General features: G+C 37.3%; 1 protein-coding gene and 1 long non-coding RNA gene across 2 annotated transcripts in view; one reads left to right on the top strand and one right to left on the bottom strand.

The window, feature by feature from the left end:
- Aftph (aftiphilin) overlaps window positions 1-23866 on the top strand; it is a 124704-nt gene that overhangs the window by 37616 nt on the left and 63222 nt on the right. The window lies entirely within an intron of this gene.
- LOC144369361 (uncharacterized) lies at window positions 14103-18960 on the bottom strand. Its single transcript, XR_013428947.1, has 2 exons — window positions 16825-18960; window positions 14103-14425 (listed from the first exon to the last, which is right to left on the bottom strand). It is a non-coding gene; the product is annotated as an uncharacterized LOC144369361 (long non-coding RNA).

The raw sequence follows: 23866 nt of genomic DNA, 5'->3' as shown, positions 1-23866 counted from the left end.
TAAAATCCTAATTATCCCCTTGGAGCCTAGCCCTCTCAATTTCAGAAACTAGCTCCTTTACAAAGGAAAGAAATCACACACATGAGTACCCATTCATACACACCATGAATAAAACAAATCGATCTGCATTTCCCCATCCATCACAATACCCTAAGTCACTCTTGGACACGTTGACTTTCTGGTAATCCTATATTGATTGATCCAAACAAAGTCGACTTTCTACCCATTCCATTGATAGCAGCAGCTGGCTTTTGTTGGAAAAGACACATTTACTCACACCCCCACTGCCTTCTCATATCACACTGTGCCCAATTGTGAATGAAATGCCAGTTTCTTCCTCCTGGGATGTTGTGGAGAGACTGAGAACATCATTTCTGGGGTAACAAAGGCTGAAAGCACTGGTAAGGAATGATATGGTTCTCCAGAAAGGGGAAGGAAAATGTTGGCAAGGGAAGGTACTGATGCCAGAGAGAAGGCACAGGTGTTGATGGAGTCTCCTTCCAGGTACCATAGTGTTTCTCCATGGGTTCAAGTTTTTGGCAAATGGCAGCAGATGGGAAGCAGTGAGGAGAGTTACCCTCAATTGATCCTGAGAACAGAGATTGAAGAATGCAGCCTGGGAAGCCCCAGAAGCCCTGTGGCACGTTGCTGAAAGGGGAACAGAGTGGAGGTTAGAGAAAGTTTGGAGCCATGTTTGACCTTAGGTGAGCAGCAATAGAAGGAACAAACAGGAATGAAATCCTTCCTCCATGGTCATCCCTGCAGAGAAGGTAGAATTCTATTAAGAGACTCAAATGTACTCTACAAAAATTAAGAATTCGCAGCATTTTGTTATTTGGGGGCTGGTGTTAGGTTGCAATTAGCTGTGTAGTTCTAATATATGCACATCATATTACATTTTGCTATGATTGTTGAAATTACTTTGTTGTTTGCTGAACATCTCATGTAGGAAACAACCACCTCTAAATAAATAATAACTGAAGGGATGATTCTGTAAAAAAAAAAAAAAAAAAAAGCTTTTCTTTAAAAAATACAATAGCCAGGGGCTGGGATTGTGGCTCAGCAGTAAAGCGCTTGCCTAGCATGTGCGAGGCCCTGGGTTCAATCCTTAGCACCACATAAAATAAATAAATAAAATAAAGATATTGTGTTCAACTACAACTAAAAAATAAATATATATTTTTAAAATAAATAAATAAATAATAAAATAGCCATAAGTTAAATGATTTAGAAAAAGTCAGGCTTGGAGACAAGTCACATTTACCTTTAGAAGTTCTGCTGGATGCTGTAAGTGTGCATGATGAATACTTCATGGCAAACAGGAGGGGAAGAGATCAGCACAGCTGATCAGCAGATGGAAATGCTGGGGGCACATGGTTGTGAACAGTTAAAGAATACAAAGGGTATGGAGTTAAATGAATGGGGGAGGTTGGTACTCCTGTAAGATAAAGGTAAACCATTAGGTTTAACACAACCAGAAGGTGATACGTTATGTTTTTTTCCCCCGCCAAGGACTGTTTGGTTTTTCTTGAATTGTGCTGTTTATCTCCCAAGAACCCTTGAGTAGCTTCAAAGCCAACTTTTGAGCTGAGAAATGAAGTCTGAACTTGAACATATCTACTAGCAGCCTCCCATTGCTGTGAACTTGGTATGAAACTAAAGATCCTCCACGAGGCAGTCTCAGGCTGCCTTTCCAAATGAAGGCAGAGAAGAGTCAGTAATTACAGCATTAGATCAGGAAGAGATGTGCTAACCTTGGACCTCAGGGCTGAAGGTGTAGTTCAGTGGTAGAGCGCTCGCTAGGAAGCCCAAGACCTTGAATTCAATCCCCAATACAGCATTAAGGAAAATACTAGGCCCCATTTACCCCACCTCAATAACTGATAGATATTACTGGTTGCCTAGCAACCAGTGGTCACCTAAAACTGGTTGTTTTTGCTCCCAGCCCATCTCCAGGAATTCAGTTTCACGCTGAAAGTACTCTCTGACTAACCCAAATGACCTTTACAGCCTGAACCAGGCTTGCCTACCCTATGACCTGCTCCAAACATACTATCCTCCTTTCCTTCCACTTTCTACCCCACTCCCCAAACAAATTATGCAATAAGGAAATCATAGCATTGTTTGTTAGAACATAACACCATAGAGACACCTTATAGTTAATCAGCATGGAAACTGGCTTGAAAATAAAAGTTATAGTCAACCACATTAGGGAATACTATGTAGTAATAAGAAAAAGGAAAAGCACTTATATGAATGGGTAGGAGGAAATGTTCGTAATATATTTTTTGTATATATGTGGCACCGGAGATTGAAACTGGGGGTGCTCTACTGTTGAGATACCCCTATACTCAGCCTTTTTTTTTTATTTATTTAGAAACAGATTCTGGCTAAATTGCCCAGGTTGGCTTTGAACTTGCGATCCTCTTGCCTCAGCCTTCTGAGTTGCTGAGATTACAGATGTGCGCCACTGCACTCAGCAGTAACAAGGCAATTTTGAAAAATAGATACAACAAAAACTACGTAGATGCCTTAAAATCAAACCCTTCCCCAAGGGGGTTTACTTGGGGAACAACAGATTGTGTGGCATTGCAGAGGCCCAAGGCCCAGGTCTTGATGGGTTAGGTTGAGAATACACACTGAGCTGGTCTAGATGTGGAAATCAAGGAGGAAGAGAACCAGAGCCAGCCTGGGGGAGGGGCAGAGTGGGTGGGAGGAGGCAGATTTTGAGCAAGACAGAAAGAGCAGATGCCAGATGGAGAGGAACTACTTTGTGGATGATTTGTCATTGTTGGGTTGTGACATGATCACCACTTTCTAGAGCCAGTGTCTCAGTTCAGAATATTTTTGGCATACTATGGAAACAACAAAACTCCTCACTGAGTTTTAGGACTATAAACTGTCAGAAGAACTTTTATTTAGTTACTTTTAAATCACTGCAGAAAGAAGATAATGAAGCTGATATGTGTGGCCTTCCAAACCAGAGATCATCCTGATGGATAACAGATAATTTGTGAAGCATCTCTGTTGGCCACATTTGTGGTACTGCCTTCCACAACTAAGCCTTTGCACACGTCTTTATGTCCATACAGGTGTTATAAGTTTGTATTTCACATGGGTAAGACTCCATAGAAAAGCCATTTGACAACAAAAGCATCCTATCCCTTTGTAACTAATGACAACACAGAAATCTGTCCCATGATGGATATCAGCGCACACACAGATTTATTCTAATTTGAGACCTTCACCACCATTCCATCCCTTTGTAACTAATGACAACACAGAAATCTGTCCCATGATGGATATCAGCGCACACACAGATTTATTCTAATTTGAGACCTTCACCACCATTCCAGTACAGCTAACAAAGGATTTTAGTTTACTTCATTAGGTGAGGACTTTAACTTCCTTATCAGCAAACAGCAGAACATTTACTACACAATACTGAGTAAACAAAATACTTCAGCTACAAGACACTTGTTTCCCAGATTCCACCTAATATAAACTGATTCCCTTCCTAAGAGGAAATAGATTTCTGGGTTGTTATTTTTTTTCTATTGTTATCATTTCAAATTTAAATATAGTCTTTGTCTAAACTGTTTATAATAGATGTATTTTAATTTATAACCACAAAAATGATTTTAAAACATAATGCAGACCAATAATTAAACGAGAAGGCTTTTAAAAAGATTCAGTTCCACAGTTCGATTCCATGCTGATGTGCTGTATGTTCCCAGAGAAGAATCAGGGTGTCTCCTCAAAGAAGAAAGCTGGTTAATGGAGGGGTCACTTCTGATCATTGGGTATGCCTACCTGGGCTGGGGGATCTTATTGATCTTCCCAGAGGAAAATGCAGTTACTACAATTTGTGGATGAAAAGTACCCTAGTCTGAGCTTCAGTTGCCTCGAGCTGCCAGTAGCTCCTGCTCTGCCAACTGAAGCTACAGTCCTGCACATTGGTCACTATAGCTCCATTTCCCATAGAAAACAATCCGAAATATCCAAGAAGTATCTGGGCCAATCAGTGTCCAGGCAGAGATCCATAGGGGAGATTTAACACAGGGAACCAGTTCCTCTGTGTTCTGATAGCTGGAAGCCATCTCCTCCCCTAGGCTGCAGGGACCCATTATTATCAGGACCTAGAAGCAGAGCTACCTGGGGAGAGCTGGCTCCATCTAGAGAGGAGCTATCATGGGAGATGGGCATAGAGGAAGTAATGTCCCTGTTGGAGAGTCCACTCAAAGCAGAGAAACAGTGTGGGAGAGATACCCAGGCTTTTCCCTTCCACCTCTGACCTCTTACCTGCACCTCCCATAATGGAAGCTCTCCAGGCCACTTGACAAAGGAGGCTGAGGAGTAAAGTAAGGGCCCATGGAAGCATCCTGATGCTTTAATATCAACTCTGTCCCTTCTTCTGCATTCCTGCTTAATCTGCTCACTATTGTATGCCCTTGAACTGTGTAACATCCACCTAACTCATCACCAGCCTCCATGCAGGTCTCCATGCTACTGCCTACGCTCCACAGTGGCTGCACGGGTGACTCCACAGTCCTGATCTGACCCCACCACCACTCCCAGATTTACCTCTCCCAAAAGCTATCTCCATTTCTATGCTCCTGCCAAACCAAACCTTCTTATTTTGTTCTTGACAAAAATTTCTGAAATGCATAAAGAGTAGTATAATGAACACACTCCCCATCAAGTCTAAAGATGTAAAACTGTATAAACACAGCAGAAGGTTTTTGTCTGACCTTCTCATGATTATTTCACCCTCTTATGGTACACCCATCCACAGCTAGTGAAAATCATCATCCTGAATTTGATGTGCTTCATTTCCAAGTGTATCATCATGCTTTTATTATATATGTAAGTATTTCTAAGTGATAAATGATATTGTAGACTTTCAGACATTCTATATATATAGTATAATATTATATGTATCCTTTGGCAATTTCTTCAACATTGCATCTCAGATATATATATATATATATATATATATATATATATATATATATATACACATACATACATACATACAGGTAGCTCTATCATTTATTTTAGTTGTTCTAAATACTATATAACTTTATAATCAATCTATTCTGGGCAACAATACAAGTTGTTTCCAATTTTTTTCTTTTTACTTTTGCAACATTTTTATTTGTTCTTTTTAAGTATACATGACAGTAGAGTGTACTTTTACATATTATATATACATGGAGTATAACTTATTCTTTTTAGGATCCCGTTCTTGTGGCTGTACATGATGTGGAATTTCACCGGTGGTGTATTCATATATGAACAAAGGAAAGTTATGTCCAATTCATTCTACTGTCTTTCCTATTTCCATCACCCCTCCTTTCCATTTATTCCCCTTTGTGTTTCCAAATTTTTGTCCCTACAAATGAGGCTACCAGTAATATTCACGTTCTTGTCTTATTATGCTCACTTGGAAGGTTTTCTCTGGAATGTACATCTAAATTTGAGCTGCAGTTGTGCTAGTTGCTTTATTGGATATTGGCAAATGCTTTCTAGGATGGGTGTACCATAATGCCCTCACACATACTTCATCTTCAGTTTACTTTTGTGGTTTTAGTTACAGTCAACCACTATCTGAAAATATTAAATGGAAATTTTCAGAAATAAACAATTCATAAATTGAAACTGCATGTCACTCTAAGTAGTATGATGCAATCTTTTGCAATCCAGCTCTGTCCAGGTCATGAATCACCTTCATACAGTATATCCATGCTGTATATGCTACCCATGCACTAATCAGTAGTGTCTTGGTTATCAGTTTGACTATCATGATATCATAGGGTTTCTGTTTCAGTAACCTTTATTTTACTTAATAATGGCCCCAAACACAAGAGTATTGTCACTGACAATTTGGATATGCCAGAGAGAAGCCATAAATGGCTTCCTTTTAAGTGAAAAGGTAAGAGTTCCAGACTTAATAAGAAAAAAAAATCTGCTGAAGTTGTTAAGATCTACGTAAGAACAAAACATAGTACATAGAGAGCCCAGTACTTTCCTTGGTTTCAGACATCTACTGGAGGTCTTGGGATGTCTCTGCCTTGGAAAAAGGGGGACTACTATACTAAATTACATTCCCACCAACAGGAAAATGAGAATTCCTGTTACTTCACATTCTTATTAACATTCTGTCCTTATAGGTTTGGGGGAGGGTGTGCATATGTACTGAGATGAGAGACCTTAAAATTGTATCTTATTATGGTTCAATTTTTTTCCCATCAGCAAAGTTAGAAATCCATTCATGTCTATGGCCATTTCAATTTTCTTTCAATTACTTGTTAATATTCTTTGTCCATAGTGAGATGTTTACTTTTTTTCTTATTTGTCTATAGGAATCCTTCATATATTCTGGATATTAATACTTTGTCATATGCATTGCAAATCTCTCCTTTTGGTTTTAGGTACATCTTAGCACTTTTAAAATGTGGTGTCTTTTAAGTTATTGAAGTATTAATCTTTAAATTTTAATGTAGTCAATTTTATCAATCTTTTGAGGTTTGTGCTTTCCGTATTTTATTTAAGTAATACTTTCTTATAAAATTATAAAAATATTCCATATTTCCCAAAAGTTAAAAATTTTTGTTTTTAACAGACAGATTTTTAATCTATCTGGAATCTATTTCTCATCTATTATGAAATGCGATTCTAATTTTATGTCTGAATGAAAAATTCAAATAACTAATTTTGCCAGCACCATTTATCCCATTGTCTGTTCTTTCACCACTGATCTGCAATGATAGCTGCATTGTATATGAAGTTTTACTATTTGTATGGCTGTTTCTGGGTGCATCGATCCATTCTGCTGGTTTACTTGCATGTCCCTGAGCTAATTAATACATATTGTCTTAAAAATTATAGCTTTATATTAGGGTTTAATTTTATAAATTAGATTACCCCACCTTGTTCTTCAAATTTATACTTTTTATTGGCTCTCTTTGCTCTTCCAGATAAATTTTTAAACCTGCTTGTTAAATTTTACTCCAAAAAAAAGAATGAGCCAATTGTCATGGCACATGCCTGTAATCCCAGCAGCTCGGGAAGCTGAGGCAGGAGGATCCCAAATCCAAAGTCAGCCTCAGCAACTTAGCAAGGCCCTAAGCAACTTAGTGAAAGCCTGTTTTCAAAAGAAAAAATTAAAAAGGCTAAGGATGTGGGTCAGTGGTTATAGGCCCCTGAGTTCAATCCCTGATACAAATAATAATAATAAAAACTATGAAAGAAAGAAACTATTTGGGTTTTTATTGGAAATTCACAAAACTTATAAATTTATTCATGGAAAAAATCTTTACCATATTGAAATCTCTACCATATCGAGTTTTCCTTTCTGTGAATACAGTATGTCTCTTTATTTAGGATGGCTTTAATGCATTCCAATAAAGATCTATGATTTTTCTCCATAGGCTCTTGAGCATTGAATCCTAACAAATTTTTATATTTTTGTTGCCATTGTAAATGTCATACATATTTAAATTATGATTTTTCTCACTGTGCTTTTTATGGTAATGCAAAGATTTTTACATGTTAATCTTATATGCTGAAAACTTGCTGAGCTCCAGCAAGTTGTCTGCAGAGTATCTGGGGTTTTCTATATGACCATTCATATTGCCTGACATTCGTTGCTGTTTTTGCAGTGCCGGGGTTCAAATATAGGGCATTACACATGCTACATCAGCACCACCAGTGAGCTACATCCTCAGTTTCTGACTATGTCCCCTTTGTGAGTGTGTGTGAGGAGGAGTCCTGTGGGCCTTGAACTCTGGAGCCTCCTGCTTTAGCCTCCCGTGTGACTGGGATTATAAGCACACACTGCTGCTCCTGGCTCCTAATCTGCATAATTTTTTTTCTTACCATACGATGCTGGCTAGGACCTCCAGGTGATAGCAAGCATCTTTGTCTTAGCCTTGATTTCAAAGAAAGTGCTTCTGAAATATTACTGCTACATTCAACATTTGCAGTAGGTTTTTGTGATAACTTGACTCTTCTTCAGAGAGGGGTTTTACATCCTTATGCCTTTTCATGGACACTTAGTGGGGACAAGACCTCAGTAAACTGACTTATGCTGACCACACTTATGAAAGATTGACTAGAGTTCGAATTATTTTATAGCAACAAAAATAAGTATCAGGTGGTCCAGATTTGGGCGTCTTCTGCTCAGCACTTTCTGTGGACAAACTTTTCTGAGAAACCAGATCATTCCCAGAAGGTAGTTTACTATGGGGTTAATTGGGCTGTCATCAAGCTGTAATAGATCAATGTTTAGTTTTCCACCATAGCAAAAAACCAGTTTACTTTCATGATTGTAAGCCAAGTTTCCTTTCTCACAAACCAGATAATAATGCTCTGTTTATTTCTATTGTTTTCCATGTGTCCATTGCAGCCGACCTTTTTTTTCCTGAGTGAAATATTCTGTAGCATGTTTATATCTTCATTATAATAAGATCTACCGTGACTCTTTGACAATTAACTTCATGTTTTCCTGCTTTGATCCATAGTATGTCAATTACATAGTTTGACACTCATAAGACATTTTTGTTGCACCTAATTTTAAGAAGTTGGAGTGCAGATCATCCAAAAGGAACATACCCTTTGATCTTGCAGTTCCAATTCTAGGAAGTAGCAGCAGCACAAGTCCTCAAAGTTTCACTATGAGAAATGTTGCAGTACTCTTTGTATTATCTAAAATTGACACATAAATATACCCAGAAAGGGGACTGGTTAATTAATTGGGTGTTTGTATTGAATGAAATACAACACAGCCACTATAGAGTCTAGAATAAATTTTTATATAATTATGTGGGAAAAGGTACTCAACATATTTCCAATAGAAAAAAAGACAGCTTTATTCTCCTTTTATTGTTAAAAATGTTTATGTGCATTTGTTTAGGCAAAAACACTAGGAGCTAGGGTTGTGGCTCAGTGGTAGAGTGCTTGCCGGGCATGTGTAAGACACTGGGTTTGATCCTCAGCACCACATAATAAATAAATAAATAAAGGTATCGTGTCCATCTACAACTAAAAAAAAATACTTTTAAAAAAGTCTATGAACATGCACATACATATATATGAGATACTAAGATTTGCAATTGCTCAGGACAGGAGTCACAAAGTTGGGGTAAGACCCTTACCTTTGTCTGTTTTGTGTTCTATTATAATGTATTATCTGATATGAAATATTTCTTGACTTTGGGCTTTTTAAGAACTTAATTTTTATTTTTAATTATATAATATGAAAATTACAAATACGTTTTGCAAAGATAAAAAAGATGTCAACTTTGGAATTTAAAGCAAGCCTTTGCTGTTCCTAATAACTTTACTGCCAAAAAGAAGGAGAGGACTCACCAGCCAGGGGCTGGGGATCATCCACCCCTGTTCCTGAGTATGTGCAGATTACAGTTTCTCTTTCACACCTGAGTACAGCTCAAGACTCAACCCCCCTCATCCCAGACTAGGAACTACTTTGCAGACCACAGGGGAGGAAGAACATCAGGAATCCTGAAACACTGGCCCAAAGCACCTTTGGGGGAAATATTAAGTTATCCATCTTTGGCAAATGTCCAGTCTGGAGTGTAGTCTTGGGATAGCAGAGCCCTCCTCCACCCATATTCAGCATTAACAGACAGGGAACCCTTACCTACTAAGCTTCTGCTCTTCCCCTTATCTTGCATCCCAGAGATAAGCCCAGCTTATCAAGCCCTACCTTCCTTTCTAGCAACCACTATTACCTTGATATTTATCATGTAATATTTCCTGTGCATGCTTTTATATTGTAAAATAGCTTCCATTTTGTTTTATGTTTAAATTTACACAGGCAATTTTATGCTATGTGTACCCTTTAGCAACTTGCTTTCGTTTGTTTTTTTGAGATGGAGTCTTGCTATGTTGCTTAGGCTGCCTTCTAACTCCTGGGCTCAAGTGATGCTTCAGTATTCTGAGTAGCTAGGACTATGGACCCGTGCTACTGTGCCTGGCTACTTGCTTTCTTTTTCAGTTAACCTTTTTTGTGAGATTTATCTGGGTTAATCCATGAAGATTCATTCATGTTAAGTGTTAAACACCACATTTCATTTTATCCACCCTGCTATAGGTGAACAGAACACATCCACTATTTTGCTGTTATAGAGCAGCAGTGATTATTTTTGGACTTACTTCTTGTGCACAAGTGTTGGAATTGTTCCTGAGAGCTATTGACAAATATTTTCTGAACTTCCTCATACTGTATAATGTACTCTGAAACATTTAAATGAATGTCTTCATTGTTTATGAATGTATGTGGTCTTGAACATTTCTAGGTATATATGGTTTGGTAACTTCAGTTATGTTAACCTAAAATGAAAGAGACTGCAAAATCAGAGATAATGATCCTCTGCACCTTAGAAAGAGAAGTAGAATTTTATAGTATTATCTGACCTTTGTCTGCCTTTCAATGTGTGTATCCAACTCTCTAGCTGAGCCAGAAACCTCTTGTCAAGAGTGACTATATGTTGGAATTACAATTTCCACCACCTAGAACAGTGACCTTTATATAGTGTAACCTCTTGCTCTTCAGTGTACACCTCAAACCAGCACTGTTGGCATCACCTGAGTGCTTTCTAGAAATGCAGAATCTTAACTCCCACTCCAGACCTAATGAATGGGTTTCTTCTAGATACTCGGGTAGCTTGTTAAAAATTGAGTGTCATAAACAATTCCCTGGACCTTAGTTACATATGTGCTTAATTTTGATCATATTAAAATCAATTTACTGTACTTCCTACCTTTATTTGCTCTCAAGAACCTTACCTATTATGGCAACATGTTGGGTACCAGTGTGTTCCAGGCAAAGAAAAAGGACAATCTCAGACCAGTGAGTCAAAGTAGGTGATATCTGAGCAAATCGTATAGTACTTGTAGTCATTAGCCAGTAGAAAGGGAATGGTATACTAGACAGAGGGGATCAAGTGAGGAAATGCATGCTTGACAATTGTTTAGGGAAATCTAAGCAATTGAGTGCATATGAAGCAGCAACACAAGAGGAAGCTGATGGCAAATTATGAAAGATCTTGTTTACTAAGCAAAAGAATTCTGTTTTTATCACACAGACAGGCTGGAAGAAATCAGTGAAGTATTTTTGGTAATAAATGACATAATTAGATTTGTAATATTAGATAATTACTCTGGAAGCAATTTCAAGGTTGAATTTGGAGGAGGCTGGACTGGCAAAAATAAATAAACCAACAGAAGGAAAATCGACCAGCATGCCCAGAGGTGATGCATAGAGCAGCAAACCATAGACCTCCTTTTACAAAGGGATTTGAAAAATGTTCCACCAGAAAGTGGTTGCCTTACTTGGCTGAAAGATTTAGAATCTGCATGACTACAAATCTGGATTGCTGATCTGTGGTGGAACCGGTAAGACTGAGCTGCAGTAACACACCCAAGATTCAACCCTGCCTTGCTGTACCATAGGAACTGCTTTATGGACCACAGGGAGGAAGGGTCCTGTAATACCTAGAACACTGATCCACCTGATGCTCAGAATCCTGAGGACTCCGATATTCAGAGATATGCCATTGCCTCTTAGTATGACTTGTGTGTCTAAAACTCTTTGCAGCTAATTGGGTCTATTTCCCATCTGATAGGGGTACAATGCCATGAAGTAACCACAGCAGCACCAGCAGTACCAGCAGCTGTAACATCTGCTGATACTTACTATGTCCTAACCCTTGTGTCCAGAGTTTCATTTATAGCATTTCACCTAGGCCTCATATAGATTCATGTGGTAGAGACAATTATGTTTTAATAATTGTTTTATTAGAGTATAGTGGACAAAACACAGACAAAAAAAATTGCATGTACCTAATAGTAACCCCAAACTCCTGGAGAACACGTAGTATCTTATTCATCTTTATGCTCCCAAAGCATCTGGGATGAAGAATTGGCATAGCAGATAATATTTGTCAAGTGGTTAAAAAATATGCTCACAGCCAAAAGACAATAAATAGCCCCTTGTCATAATTATTCTCAGGGTTTGGTACATGTCACCATCACGCAAGGAACTCTGAACAACCCAGCTGTTGACATCACATGCCTGGAGATCCTGGAGATCCTGAAGTAGTAGATGAATACAGATTTACCAGCTGTATTTTTGATCATACAAATATTTTCACTCATCTTTAATACCATGCTCTTCCCAAATGAGAATGTGCTTGCCAGGACTTCACTAAATCATAAAGCTTAAAAGCATCATAATGTGTATCTGTTATCTTTTTACTTCTTTTTCCCCATATTTTTTATTGGTGCATTATAGTTGTACATAATGGTGGGATTCGTTGTTACATATTTGTACATGCACATAACAGAACAATATAATTTGGCTAATATCATTCTCCAGTATTTTATCTTTTTACTTCTAAAGTGATTTTTCTTACACAATTCTTCTACCCAAGTAATTAGTGTTCTCTAGTAACTATCATCTAAATGGATTTTTTAAGCTAGCACTTTCAACATTTTTACATCAAAAAGAATAAAAGTAATTGTTGGAATAACAATGAAAGATTTTCTTGCAGTGCCTAAAAGGGGAACTGTTGTTAGTCTGAGAAGAAATCCATTAATATTATGGATAGTGGTAATTTCCAAAGAATTTACTCGATATTTTATAAAATTATTAAATTTGTCTCTATTTTTATTGTCAGTAGAACTTTACTGGTGTTCTATTATGACAAGAATGTAAATGATTATGAAAACTTTGAAATGATGCCCATTTGCATTACTGTTATAATAAATTTCATACCATCAATTTTGTTCATTCAATTACTTATTCCTCTAGCAAATATTAGATGAGCACTATATTTGACACTAGAGATACAGAGATAAAAAAATATAGCTTTTTTTTTCCTTTAAAGTTATCAGTTTAGTGAGGAACCGAGAAATTAAAAATTGCAATGTATAGGGCTCTGGTTGTAGCTCAATGGTAGAGCACTTGCCTAGCATGTGTGAGGGCTTAGATTCCATCGCTGGCATTGCAAAACAAAAAACAAAATGAATGAATGAAAGAAAGAAAGAAAAAGAGAAAAGCAAAGGAAATTGCAATATATATAAGACCAATGGTATAGATATGCACAAGATCACACATGGGCTTAGAAGAGGAGCAACACATTTGAGGGTAGAAAGTTACTGAAGGCTTTGAGAAGGAATGATTCTTGAGCTCTGGATTTTATCTTAAGGAAAAAATAGGAGGCAGCTAGTTCAAGAGGAGTATGTGCCAGAGTTCTTAATCGTAAGCAACAGAAATCAACAGAGGCTGATTAAGTAGAAAAGAAGTGTGTTAAAATGACGTTAGATAGTTCACTAAATTTCCTGGATAACTCAAAAATCAGGCTCTGAAAGCACACAGCCAGAAACATCTCCCCAAATCATGCCAGAGATCTGGTCTTGTGGGGATGCTGCTGAAGCTGATATGGTCAGTTAGTATCCACCAGCCCTGGACATTAAACTACCACCAGCCCCAGCTGCCTCAGGAGTTCAGTCTTGCTGCAAATACAAATAGTACTATCAGAGAAAAATTCTCTGTGGTTCTTGCTTCTTTGTGTCATAGCTCCTAAATCAAATTCTGGGACAGAGATATTTGCTTGGCCCAGCAGAGGTAACATACCTACACCTAGATTAAAAGGAAGCGTTATGATTTGGATATAAGGTGTCTCAAAAAAACTCCTGTGTTGATAATGCAGGAATATTCAGAGGTGCAATCATCAGATTATGATAGCCAAAACCTAAGCTGTCTATCTAATGTAAATGAACTGAGTGGGTGGTAACTATAGGCAGGTGAGGTGTGGCTAGAGGAAGTGGGTCACTGGGGGGTTCACCTTCCCTGCAGCTCCTTCTCCCTCACGCCTCTTCCCCACCACCAGGAGGTAAACAGCTTTCCTCTGCCACACCTTTCCACCATGATGTTCTGCCTTGCTGTAGGTCCAGAGCAATGGGGCCAGTTGACCATGGGCTGAGACCTCTAAAACTGTGAGCCCAAATAAACTTTTTTTCTAAGTTGTTTTTGTCAGTACTTTGTCCGCAACAAAAAAGCTAACACAGGAAAGCTAGAAAAAGCAGATATCTGCCAGTTTTTATTATCTATTGCTGCATAACAAGCCACTTCCATGGCTTAAACTATCAATAACCATTAGTATAATCTCAACATTCTATAGATTGACTGGTCTCATCTGGACAGTTCTTCTGCTCCAAGTAGCATCAGCTGGGTCTCAAAGCAGCTGAAGGCTCATGTGCCTGAGATGTCCAAGATGGCTCACTGACATGGCTAGCTGCTGGCTGGGAACTCAGGCAGAGCAGGTGGATTCTTCTTCATGGGGCTTCTGCATACAGATTGGGTTTCCACAGCACCATGCTTTTGCATAGTGCCTCCCTTTTAAGAAAGAAAATTCCAAGTAATGAAGTCAGACGTTTCATCTCTCTTAATGATAATTCCTGAAGTAATATAGCATCACTTCTACTCATTTTATTAGTTAAACCCCGCCACCGGAGAGCACACACTCATAAAAGAGAGAGATAAGCTCCATCTTGCAACATAAATAATAACAAAAAAAAAATTGAAGCTAGCTGGGCGTGGTGGTACACACCAGTATTCCCACTGACTCAGGAGGCTGAGGCAGGAGAATTTGCATGTTCAAGGCAAGCCAAACAACTTGGCAAGACCCTGTCTCAAAATGAAAAAAAAAAGAAAAAGTGGCTGGGAATGTAGCTCAGTGGTAAAATACCCCTGAGCTCAATGCCCAGTATGGAAAAGAAAAAAAAAAAAAGACTGAAGCTATCTTTAATTTTCTTAACTGGCATTTTCAGCTTTTATACTAGGAGTCAGGCCTTGCCTCCCACCTAAACTCCTAAGTTGGAGATTTTATTTTTTCAAACAGAGGAAAGGGGTTCAGATCATCATCTGTCAGAAGCAGAAAGAAGGACATTCCAACTAGAGGGAACAGTACTGGAAAGTCAGAGAGAGGATTTGAGTGGTGCACTACTTATGATAATATAAGTCCTGCTGTTCTCTTGCTAACACTGCATTAGAACTGCTCCTTGTTGAACAGAGTTGTAATTCTACTGTATTTGTGCACATTAGAGGGTTTAAACTAATTACAATTGATTCTGAAGTTGCAGGCCTTGTTTGTTTTCTCCTTTCTACATCTTTAAAACCCTTTTCAAGATCATTCTTTACAAGAGTTGCTTCAGGGTGGGAAATGTGTATTTGACAATGATTGCCTGGGGAATGCAGTAATTTGGAAATAAATAAAGCCATACCTCATCTCTATACTCAGGTATTTTTTAACAGTCTTTTCTTTTATTTCTCATTATGAAAATATTCAAAGTACCAGGAAAATGGAATAGTAATATAGGCACCTAGAGTCTCTATGTATATTGGGCTTTTTTCCTAAACTAATTAAAAATAAACGATGTACATGATATTTTCAGGCATGTCTAAAAAATAAGAATGTTTTGTACATATCCATAATTTCATTAATATTATATTCAAAAAATTAATAATAAATCTGAGAGCATTTAATGCCATATTCATATTTCCATTTTACTGCCAAAATATTTTTAATGACTTATTCAAATGAGGATCCTATCAAAAACCATGCATTGCATTTGATTATTTCTTTTAAGTCTCTTTTAATCTAGAATATCCCTTTGGAAGAGACAGAATTATTTGTCTTGTAGAATAATTTATGTACTGCATTCTCTTAGAGTGTTGTTTAACTTGTTTCTCCAGTATTTCCTGTAAACTGGAAGCTAGATTTAAAGGCTTATGTAGCATTTTGCTGTGGACCTAAAGTGGCCTCCAAAGACTCGAGAGTTGAAGGCTTGGTCCCCAATACAGCAATATTCAGAAGTGGGGATTTTTCTAAGTAATCGAATGATGGAGGCTCTGCCCTCGTAATGGATTAATTGATTGGGGGATTCATATTTGATAGCATTATTGGGAGTTGGTGGAAACTGGAGGTGGCAGGGCCAACCTGGAGGAAGTAGGTCACAAGGGGTGTTCCTGGAAAGGGTACATCTCTTCACTGCCCATTCCCCTCTCCACTTCCTGGCTGCTGTGAACTGAGCAGCTTTCCTCGCCCATGCTCTTCTGCCATGATGTTCTGTTTTGTCTTAGGCCCAGAGCAATGGAGCTGGCCAGTCATGGACTGAAACTTCTGAAACCCTCAGCCAAAATAAATCTCGTTTTTCTTCAGTAATTTTTTTCTCGGTGACCAAATGACTAATACATGTAGATCCAGGTTAAATAGATTACATTTGGCAAGGATACTGTCTATTTCTGTGATCTGCATTCTTCGTCTGATTTGTATACTTCCTTTTGCATCACATCAGGAGACTCGGTGTGTGCAATTGTCTTTTAGTTTGTGGCTGGGGGAAGAGCAAAAATAATTCATAGCATATCAGTTCGAGTGAGGTGAAATAATCTAAGATCGGATTACAACAGGTCTAAAGGTACAGAGAGAAGCATAGCCAGCTTTAGGCTGAATCCTTGCCTAAGAGGAGAGACATTTTTGGTATTAATGAAGGGATGCAAAGTGCCTGCCCAATCTGAGGACCAAACCCTTCTACCCCAGAGAGAAGGAAACTCCCAGTGTAAGCTCTGCACAGGTCTCTTCTGCCCAAATCTGGGCAAAGTTTGACCCTATTTCCTAGGGGCACTATCTTGATTTTTGCAGTTGAGGGAAGAACTTAACAAGGTTCTATGCTGTTGCAGAGGTTCAGACCTGGATCTATCCCACTTTAAAGCTAATTCTCTATTCATATACCAACCTGCTTCTCTTTCTGACAGCAGGGAGCAGTTGCCAGAATGCAGGCATCCCCAGCCTGCCTGCAGCAGAGGAGTATGACTGACAGTCTTGAAGGAGTATCAGCTCCAGGAGGGTAAAGCTTCCAGGTCATCAGTAAATATCTGGTTGGAGTTTCCAAGGGGCTCACAGAAGTTCCACTGATATTCTTCATGGGGCTCCATCAATGAAAACTCAGAGGAAAGACAGCCATGAGATTAGCTTCAAAGTTGGGATGGGATCATGGACTATGCCAAAAATATTGAATAAAAAGTGGTGGGCCCCTGAAAAATAACCATGGGGAGTCTGTCCTTAAGTTCTTCAAGTAAGGAACAAGATTCTAGGCCCTAAAGAAGCCTGGGATACTCCAGGAGTTACAGCATGAGAACATTGCCTTGGATAAGCCATAGTTCACTGGAATAGCATAAGGTCAAAAGAAGCTTACCCTGAATACCCCTAATGAGAGAGGATGGGTGCTATAAGAGGGCTTTGGGCATGTTTGTCCCAACATATCTGAAGTGAAGCATTTCCCAGCTACCCCAAGAGCTCTCCCTCTTCTCTGAACTCCAGGTACTCTTCTTGTCAGTCCTACACAGCTCATCCTTTGATTGTTCTCCATTTGATAGAATCAGGGGGCTGGGGTTGTAGCTCAGTGGTAAAGCACTTGCCTAGCATGTGTGAGGCACTGGGTTCAATCTTCAGCACCACATAAATATAAATAAATAAAATAAAGGTATTGTGATAGAATCAGGTTTCAAGGTGGTGATTGTTTTAGGTATATTGGTCTTGTCTTCCTTAACTGTAAATTTGTATTTATGGGCAAGAATCAAAGCCAGCTTCTTACTCAGTACAGTGCTGAAGGCATCAAGGAGTTCAATTAAATGTTAATTAAATTTCAAAGACAAATTACAAAAATAATCAAGTATAGGATCATAAATTGACATTATATCTAGAAATTATTGTTTTAGTCAGCTTTTTCATTACCGAGACCAAAAGACCTACCAAGAACCATTATGAGAGGAAAAGTTTATTTTGGGGCTCACGGTTCCAGAGGTCTCAATCTGTAGAAGCCTGAACCCATTCTCCCACGCTCTAGGTGAAGCTGAATATCAAGGCAGAAGAGTGTGGCAGAGGGAAGCAACGCAGGAGACTCTAACACAGAAGCAGAAAGTGACTAAGTTCAGCCACCAAATATATGCCCCCAAAGCATGACTCCAGTGACCCACTTCCTCCAGCTATACTCTACCAGCCCACCCTTACAATTCAGTTAATACCTGTCAGGGGGTTAATTCACTGATTGGGTTAAGGCTCTTGTTATCCGATCATTTCACCTCTAAACCTTCTTGCATTATTGCACACATGAGCTTTTTGGGGACACCTCATGCTAAACCATAACAACTATAAAGCCATGAAACATAAACATGATAAATAGAAAACTCTCAAGAAAGATATTAACAATTACATTTAAATATTTTTCTGAAAATACTCCACTGATTTAAGATAATTTCATTTATTGGACAAATATTTATTACCATCAACCATGTGATGGACCATGTTCTTGAAATTGGGAACATTGAAGTGAGTAAGACAGAACTCTGCCCTCCAGTAACTGTAAGTTGCATGAAAACTTGTTTCTGTTGTATTTCTCTGAATCCTGCTACCACACAAAAGTTAAATATAGATGCAGGTCTTTCACAAAGGTAAAGCTCTAGTTCAGCAAATTTTCCAAAGGCTCAAATTCTATATATAAAGATCCATCAAATTCTATAGACCATTCCAAGGGTAAAATCTGAAGGATAGGCTACTGAGGGTGGGAATTGGTATCAAGATGTACTATTTAAATAAAGAACCCCAAATAGTTCCTAAACATAGGGGACATGAGTTTACTACCTAAATTTGGCTCCTCTTTAGTTGGCCTTAGTAACACATTGAAATAGTTATCATAGAAGTGACTGGCTCATCTTCTGCTTGGTGAACAGTAGTGGATGAGGTGATGAGGGTAGCCTTCAGCGCCTCTTGAAAAGCAGTATCCAAGACCCTGCCACCTCAAGGGGCAATGTTTCCTAGACCAGTGCGAGGCTTGAGCGAGAAGATGGATCATGAACTCATCTGATCCTCCTGCTACTCTATTTGGAGGTAGGGGAAAAGAGAATATTTTCTTACATTTTATTATAACACCAACAAAACTTAGACTTTGAATTTAAATTTCTATTTATGCTATCAATCTTGTAAAAATCATGTCTAGGAAGATGAGATGAAATATTATAATTACAGGAAATTCTTGGTTACATTAGTAGAGATGCAAAAGTTCGAGACATAACAGTTTTGCCAATAATTTCATTTCTTCTGGTCAGGTTTTCTGTATATTCTGCTATTCATAATAAGTCAGTTATCTAAATTTGATATTACTCCAATTTTTACTTCATTTATTGCTTTTACATCTGACACTCTAATCTTCCTTTTTGTGCTAGAACTTATCTGCTACCACTTTTTTCTACTAGGAGCTACAAGTTTTACTTTGCACCCACCTCCAGTTCAAGTGAATAGACCAGTCTAATATCAGTCATTCTCCAAGATTTTTCTAATCTAAGTAGAGATAACCATATGAGAGAAGGTATTTGTTTAGTAGACGTATTTACTAATTTGGGAATTATCTGTTTAGTATTTCTACAAATTGATTTAAAAATTCCTCCTCACATACTAAATTTAAAGAGTAGGCTATTGTTGTATTTGCACTTTACATTAATATGGAATTTAACATTTTCAGATAGTCAAACAAGTTTTATGCTTTGGCTGCAAACTTGCCAAGTTTCCCTGTTCCCAAGTTTAATTAATACTCTTGGTAATACGTCACGGAAATTCTCAGTTTCATTCACTTATTATCATGCTACTTTAAAAAATAACACGCAACATGGTAGCCACTCGCCACTGTGGTTGTCCAGCACTCAGAATGTGTGAAATAGGCTATGAATATGATATGTAGGATTTTGAAGTCCTGGTACAAAAATAATGTAAATTATCTCATTAATAATTTAAAGGTATTTATTGCATGTTAAAAAAGGACACTTTAGGTATATTGTAAATAATACAAATTGCCTCATTAACAATATAATGATATTTATTGCATGTTAAATATTTTAGACATATTTGGTTAACTAAAATATATTATAAAAATTAGTTTCACTTGTTTCCTTTACATTGTTTTAGGATAAGTTCTTCCTTTCTTTCTTTCTTTTTAAGGGAAACTAGATTTTTTTTAAATCTTTATTTTTATTTATTTATTTTTATGTGGTGCTGAGGATCGAACCCAGAGCCTTGAATGTGCTAGGTGAGCATTCTACCACTGAGCCACAACCCCAGCCCCAAGGATAATTTCTTTTTTAATATTTTTTAGTTATTGATGGACTTTTATTTTATTCATTTATTTATATGCAGTGCTGAGAATCAAACCCAGTGCCTCACACATGTGAGACAAACGCTCTACCACTGAGCCACAACCCCAGCCCCTCCCTTTCTTTTTTAAAAATGCAATTACCAGAAAATTATAAATCACATATGTGGTTCACATATTTCTTCAATTCTTTTTTTTTTAAGATAAGAAGCATCATACAGTTATAAATGAACTGCATGACCAAACCATATCCCAATAAATTTGGTGTGTATACATCTCATCTATATTTTTATACTTTAAAAAAGTACATCTATAAACAATGACATACTGACTTATCTTTAAAAATTATATTTTATTAATTTTTAACCTTTGTTCACTTTTCATTATTTTTACAACCTAACCATACTGGTTTATTTAAATACTGAATAGTTATGTATTTATGAATATATCACAATTTATTTTATCCATTAAAAAGTACTTATTTACGGCTGGGATTGTAGCTCAGAGGTAGAACATTGCCTTGTACGTGTGAGGCACTAGGTTCAGTCCTCAGCACCACATAAAAATAAGATACTATGTCCATCCTCAACTAAAGATAATTTTTTTAAAAAAAGCACTTATTTATTCAATTTTTAACTGAATTATAAAATAATATCATAGGTAATTATTTAGAAACAAAAAGGACTCTGGGGATCATTTGGTGTAGTTTTCTTAAGGTATGGTTCACAGACCTTATTCCATGAATGACTGTAGGAGATTAAGATGTTTGAATGTCTGTGGGGATGTTTTCTACAGAACAGGACAAAGCTTTCACTATATTCTTAAAGAGATACATGTGCTAAAAACCTGTGAGAACCTGTGATCAAGTTCCATTCTCTCATTTGACACACAAGAAAATTGAGGCAAAGTTAGGTAACTTTTAGAAAATCATGTAATAGAGACTATTCATAGACCTATTCCATAACATTACATTGCTGGGGTTTCATGCTTGCTTATTTGTTGATTTCTTAAATAATATACTGAATTACATTTGTTTTATTTTTAGTGTAGTCAATTTTTTTCCTTTTAATTATATCCATTGCTGGTGAGGAGACATTAAAATCAGCACATCCCTGGTACTGGTGGCAATGTAACTTGACATAGATTTTTTGGAAAATAATATGAAGATAATACATCCATAGCCTTTTGGTTCAGTTATTTATTTATTTGTTTGTTTGTTTGTTTATTTATGGTACTGGGGATTGAACTCAGGGACACTCAACTACTGAGCCACATCCTTAGCCTTATTTTTTGTATTTTATTTAGAGACGAGATCTCACTTGAGTTGCTTAGCACCTCACTTTTGCTGAACTGTCTTTGAACTCATGATTCTCTTGCCTCAGCCTCCGGAGCTGCTGGGTTGGTTCAGTAATTTTTATATTAAGAAAAAATTCTGAAAATTGGAGAAAGCCACATACACAAAATATTCATCAAAGTATTGATTGCAATAATGGAATTTATTCATTTATAGGGAACTAGATACATCATGGTATTTCTACTCCATCAATTATTGTGTAGACAACTAAAATTGAACTTTTATAAGATGTTAATAGGAAGAAATACTTACAACATACCATTAGGTGAAAGAACAAATACAAAACCTAATTATTTTGTGATTATAGCCTTGTAAAAAGTGTTCGCAGGAGAAAAACTAGAAATAAATACAAGAAATGATAATTGGCCATTTTATTTCCTTTCTTGATACCAATCTCAGATAATACAATTAAGGTCATACTTAAGTTAGCAAAAACAATACTATCATTGTCTCCAAATGCAATTAATTTTAATAAGCATATTTCCCACAGGTTGATCATCTTAAAAACAGTCACAGACTTTCCTTTTTTAAGTACAATTTTGTAAGTATTAAAATGCTATCTTCAGAATTTCATTTAAGAGTATTAGTTAGTTTGGTTGATTGTACTCATAAGTCAGTTGGCCAAATAGCTACTCAAATCTATAGACAAAGTTGGAAGTTAGTCTTTTTAATTGTTGCTTTAAGAGGCTAGAATTGATTTCTACATTTACCTGATAAAATCATCATTTTATAATCACATGTTACATATGAAATCAGGAAGATATTTTCCTAGCAGCAGGGTTTTCTTTTTAATTTTTCTAGCCCCTCCCCCCTTTGTGTGTGTGTATGTGGTGTGGGGAGGGTTACTGGGAATTACCCAAGAGCAGTTTCCCACTGAGCTACATCCACAACCCTTTTTTATTTTTGAGACTGGGTCTTTCTAAGTTACCTAAACTGGCCTCAAACTTGAGATCCTCCTACCTTAGCTTCTCGAATAGCTGGGATTACAAGTGTGTGCCACTACATCAGGCAATTAACGTTCTGATAATTAAATTCATTAAACTTTTAAAATTCACTAAATTATTTAAAGTTCACTATTGAAACATTTCTTAGCAAATAGTCGCTGTAGGATCTTGTCTATCCAATGTATTTCTTATTCCAATGTATTTATTAGCGTCATCAAATGAAAACAAGTATGTGTTTGTCTAAAATAAGTTCATTTCCAGTTTCTACACACACACACACACACACACTCTCTCACACACACATTTTTGTTTCTTTCCTTCCTGGTAGATAAACATTTACAAACTTTTTTTTTTTCCAAGCTTGCACACGAGCTAAACCAGCAGGGGGCGAAATACAATAGGAATAAATTTGACAAGCCATATAGATTTTTCTCACTTTGGTGACTGAGCAATAACAAAAAATCTAGCGTAACCACAAAGCAATTGGTACTCCAATTTAGAGTGATGCAGTTTCTGTATATCTTAGAGCAATGGAGTTGTAAAGAGACAAATGTGGGTCTGTTTTAGCGCGCCAAGTTAATTTGTCTATAACATTGCAGAGGCGGGATAAACCTTGATGAACTGCTATTGTCCTTATCTTTCCTCTGATTTGTATTATTCCTCTACTCAAAGGGGTGGACACTTCTCTGTGACTGAAGGGTGTTTCCCATCCTTGTTTCTCTGCGTAGCTGTGAGCTTTGCTGTTTGGGAACTATTTTAAATTATTCAAATTACTGATGCAGAGGTTTTGCAAATGTGGGCAGAACGAGGACCCGACAGGGCTTGTAATTTGTGGGGTAGAACCCTGTACAATAATAATCCGAGAGCCCTATAGTCTGATTTTTACAGTGGCAGGTGTTCGAAGAGATATCATGCTAACGGAGGGGGAAAGGTTACAAGAACGCAAAGGATCAACTGCTCAGGATCGATGAGGGAAACAATCGGTTATGACCTCTGTTACAGATATGCGTTTAAATGCATAAATTGATTTGAAGGATCTATGAAAAACGACCATCATCTATACCTGTTAGCAAAATTCCGCATTATTGTTATTTTGTCGAAGACGATCTGTTAGTTCGGCGGCTGGTTTCTCATCGTAAATTTGATTTATAACAATCACTTCTTTATTATTTATTAAATAACAGCTTCCTCTTCTGTTGTCTAACATAAAAAGGGGAAACAATTTAGACTGAACAAAAAGTCGCTTCTGGAAGCGAAAGGGGCAAGCGGATAAATGCTGTCTAGAAGGTTTCTGGTGGAGAAGATTTGGTTCTGTATTTCCAAACCTTTGCAATTTTAT

This window comes from Ictidomys tridecemlineatus, chromosome 12 (assembly GCF_052094955.1).
Source record: "Ictidomys tridecemlineatus isolate mIctTri1 chromosome 12, mIctTri1.hap1, whole genome shotgun sequence".
NCBI lineage: Eukaryota > Metazoa > Chordata > Mammalia > Rodentia > Sciuridae > Ictidomys > Ictidomys tridecemlineatus.
The sequence above is the reverse complement of the archived record's forward strand: the minus strand, read 5'-3'. Positions and strand labels throughout refer to the sequence as shown.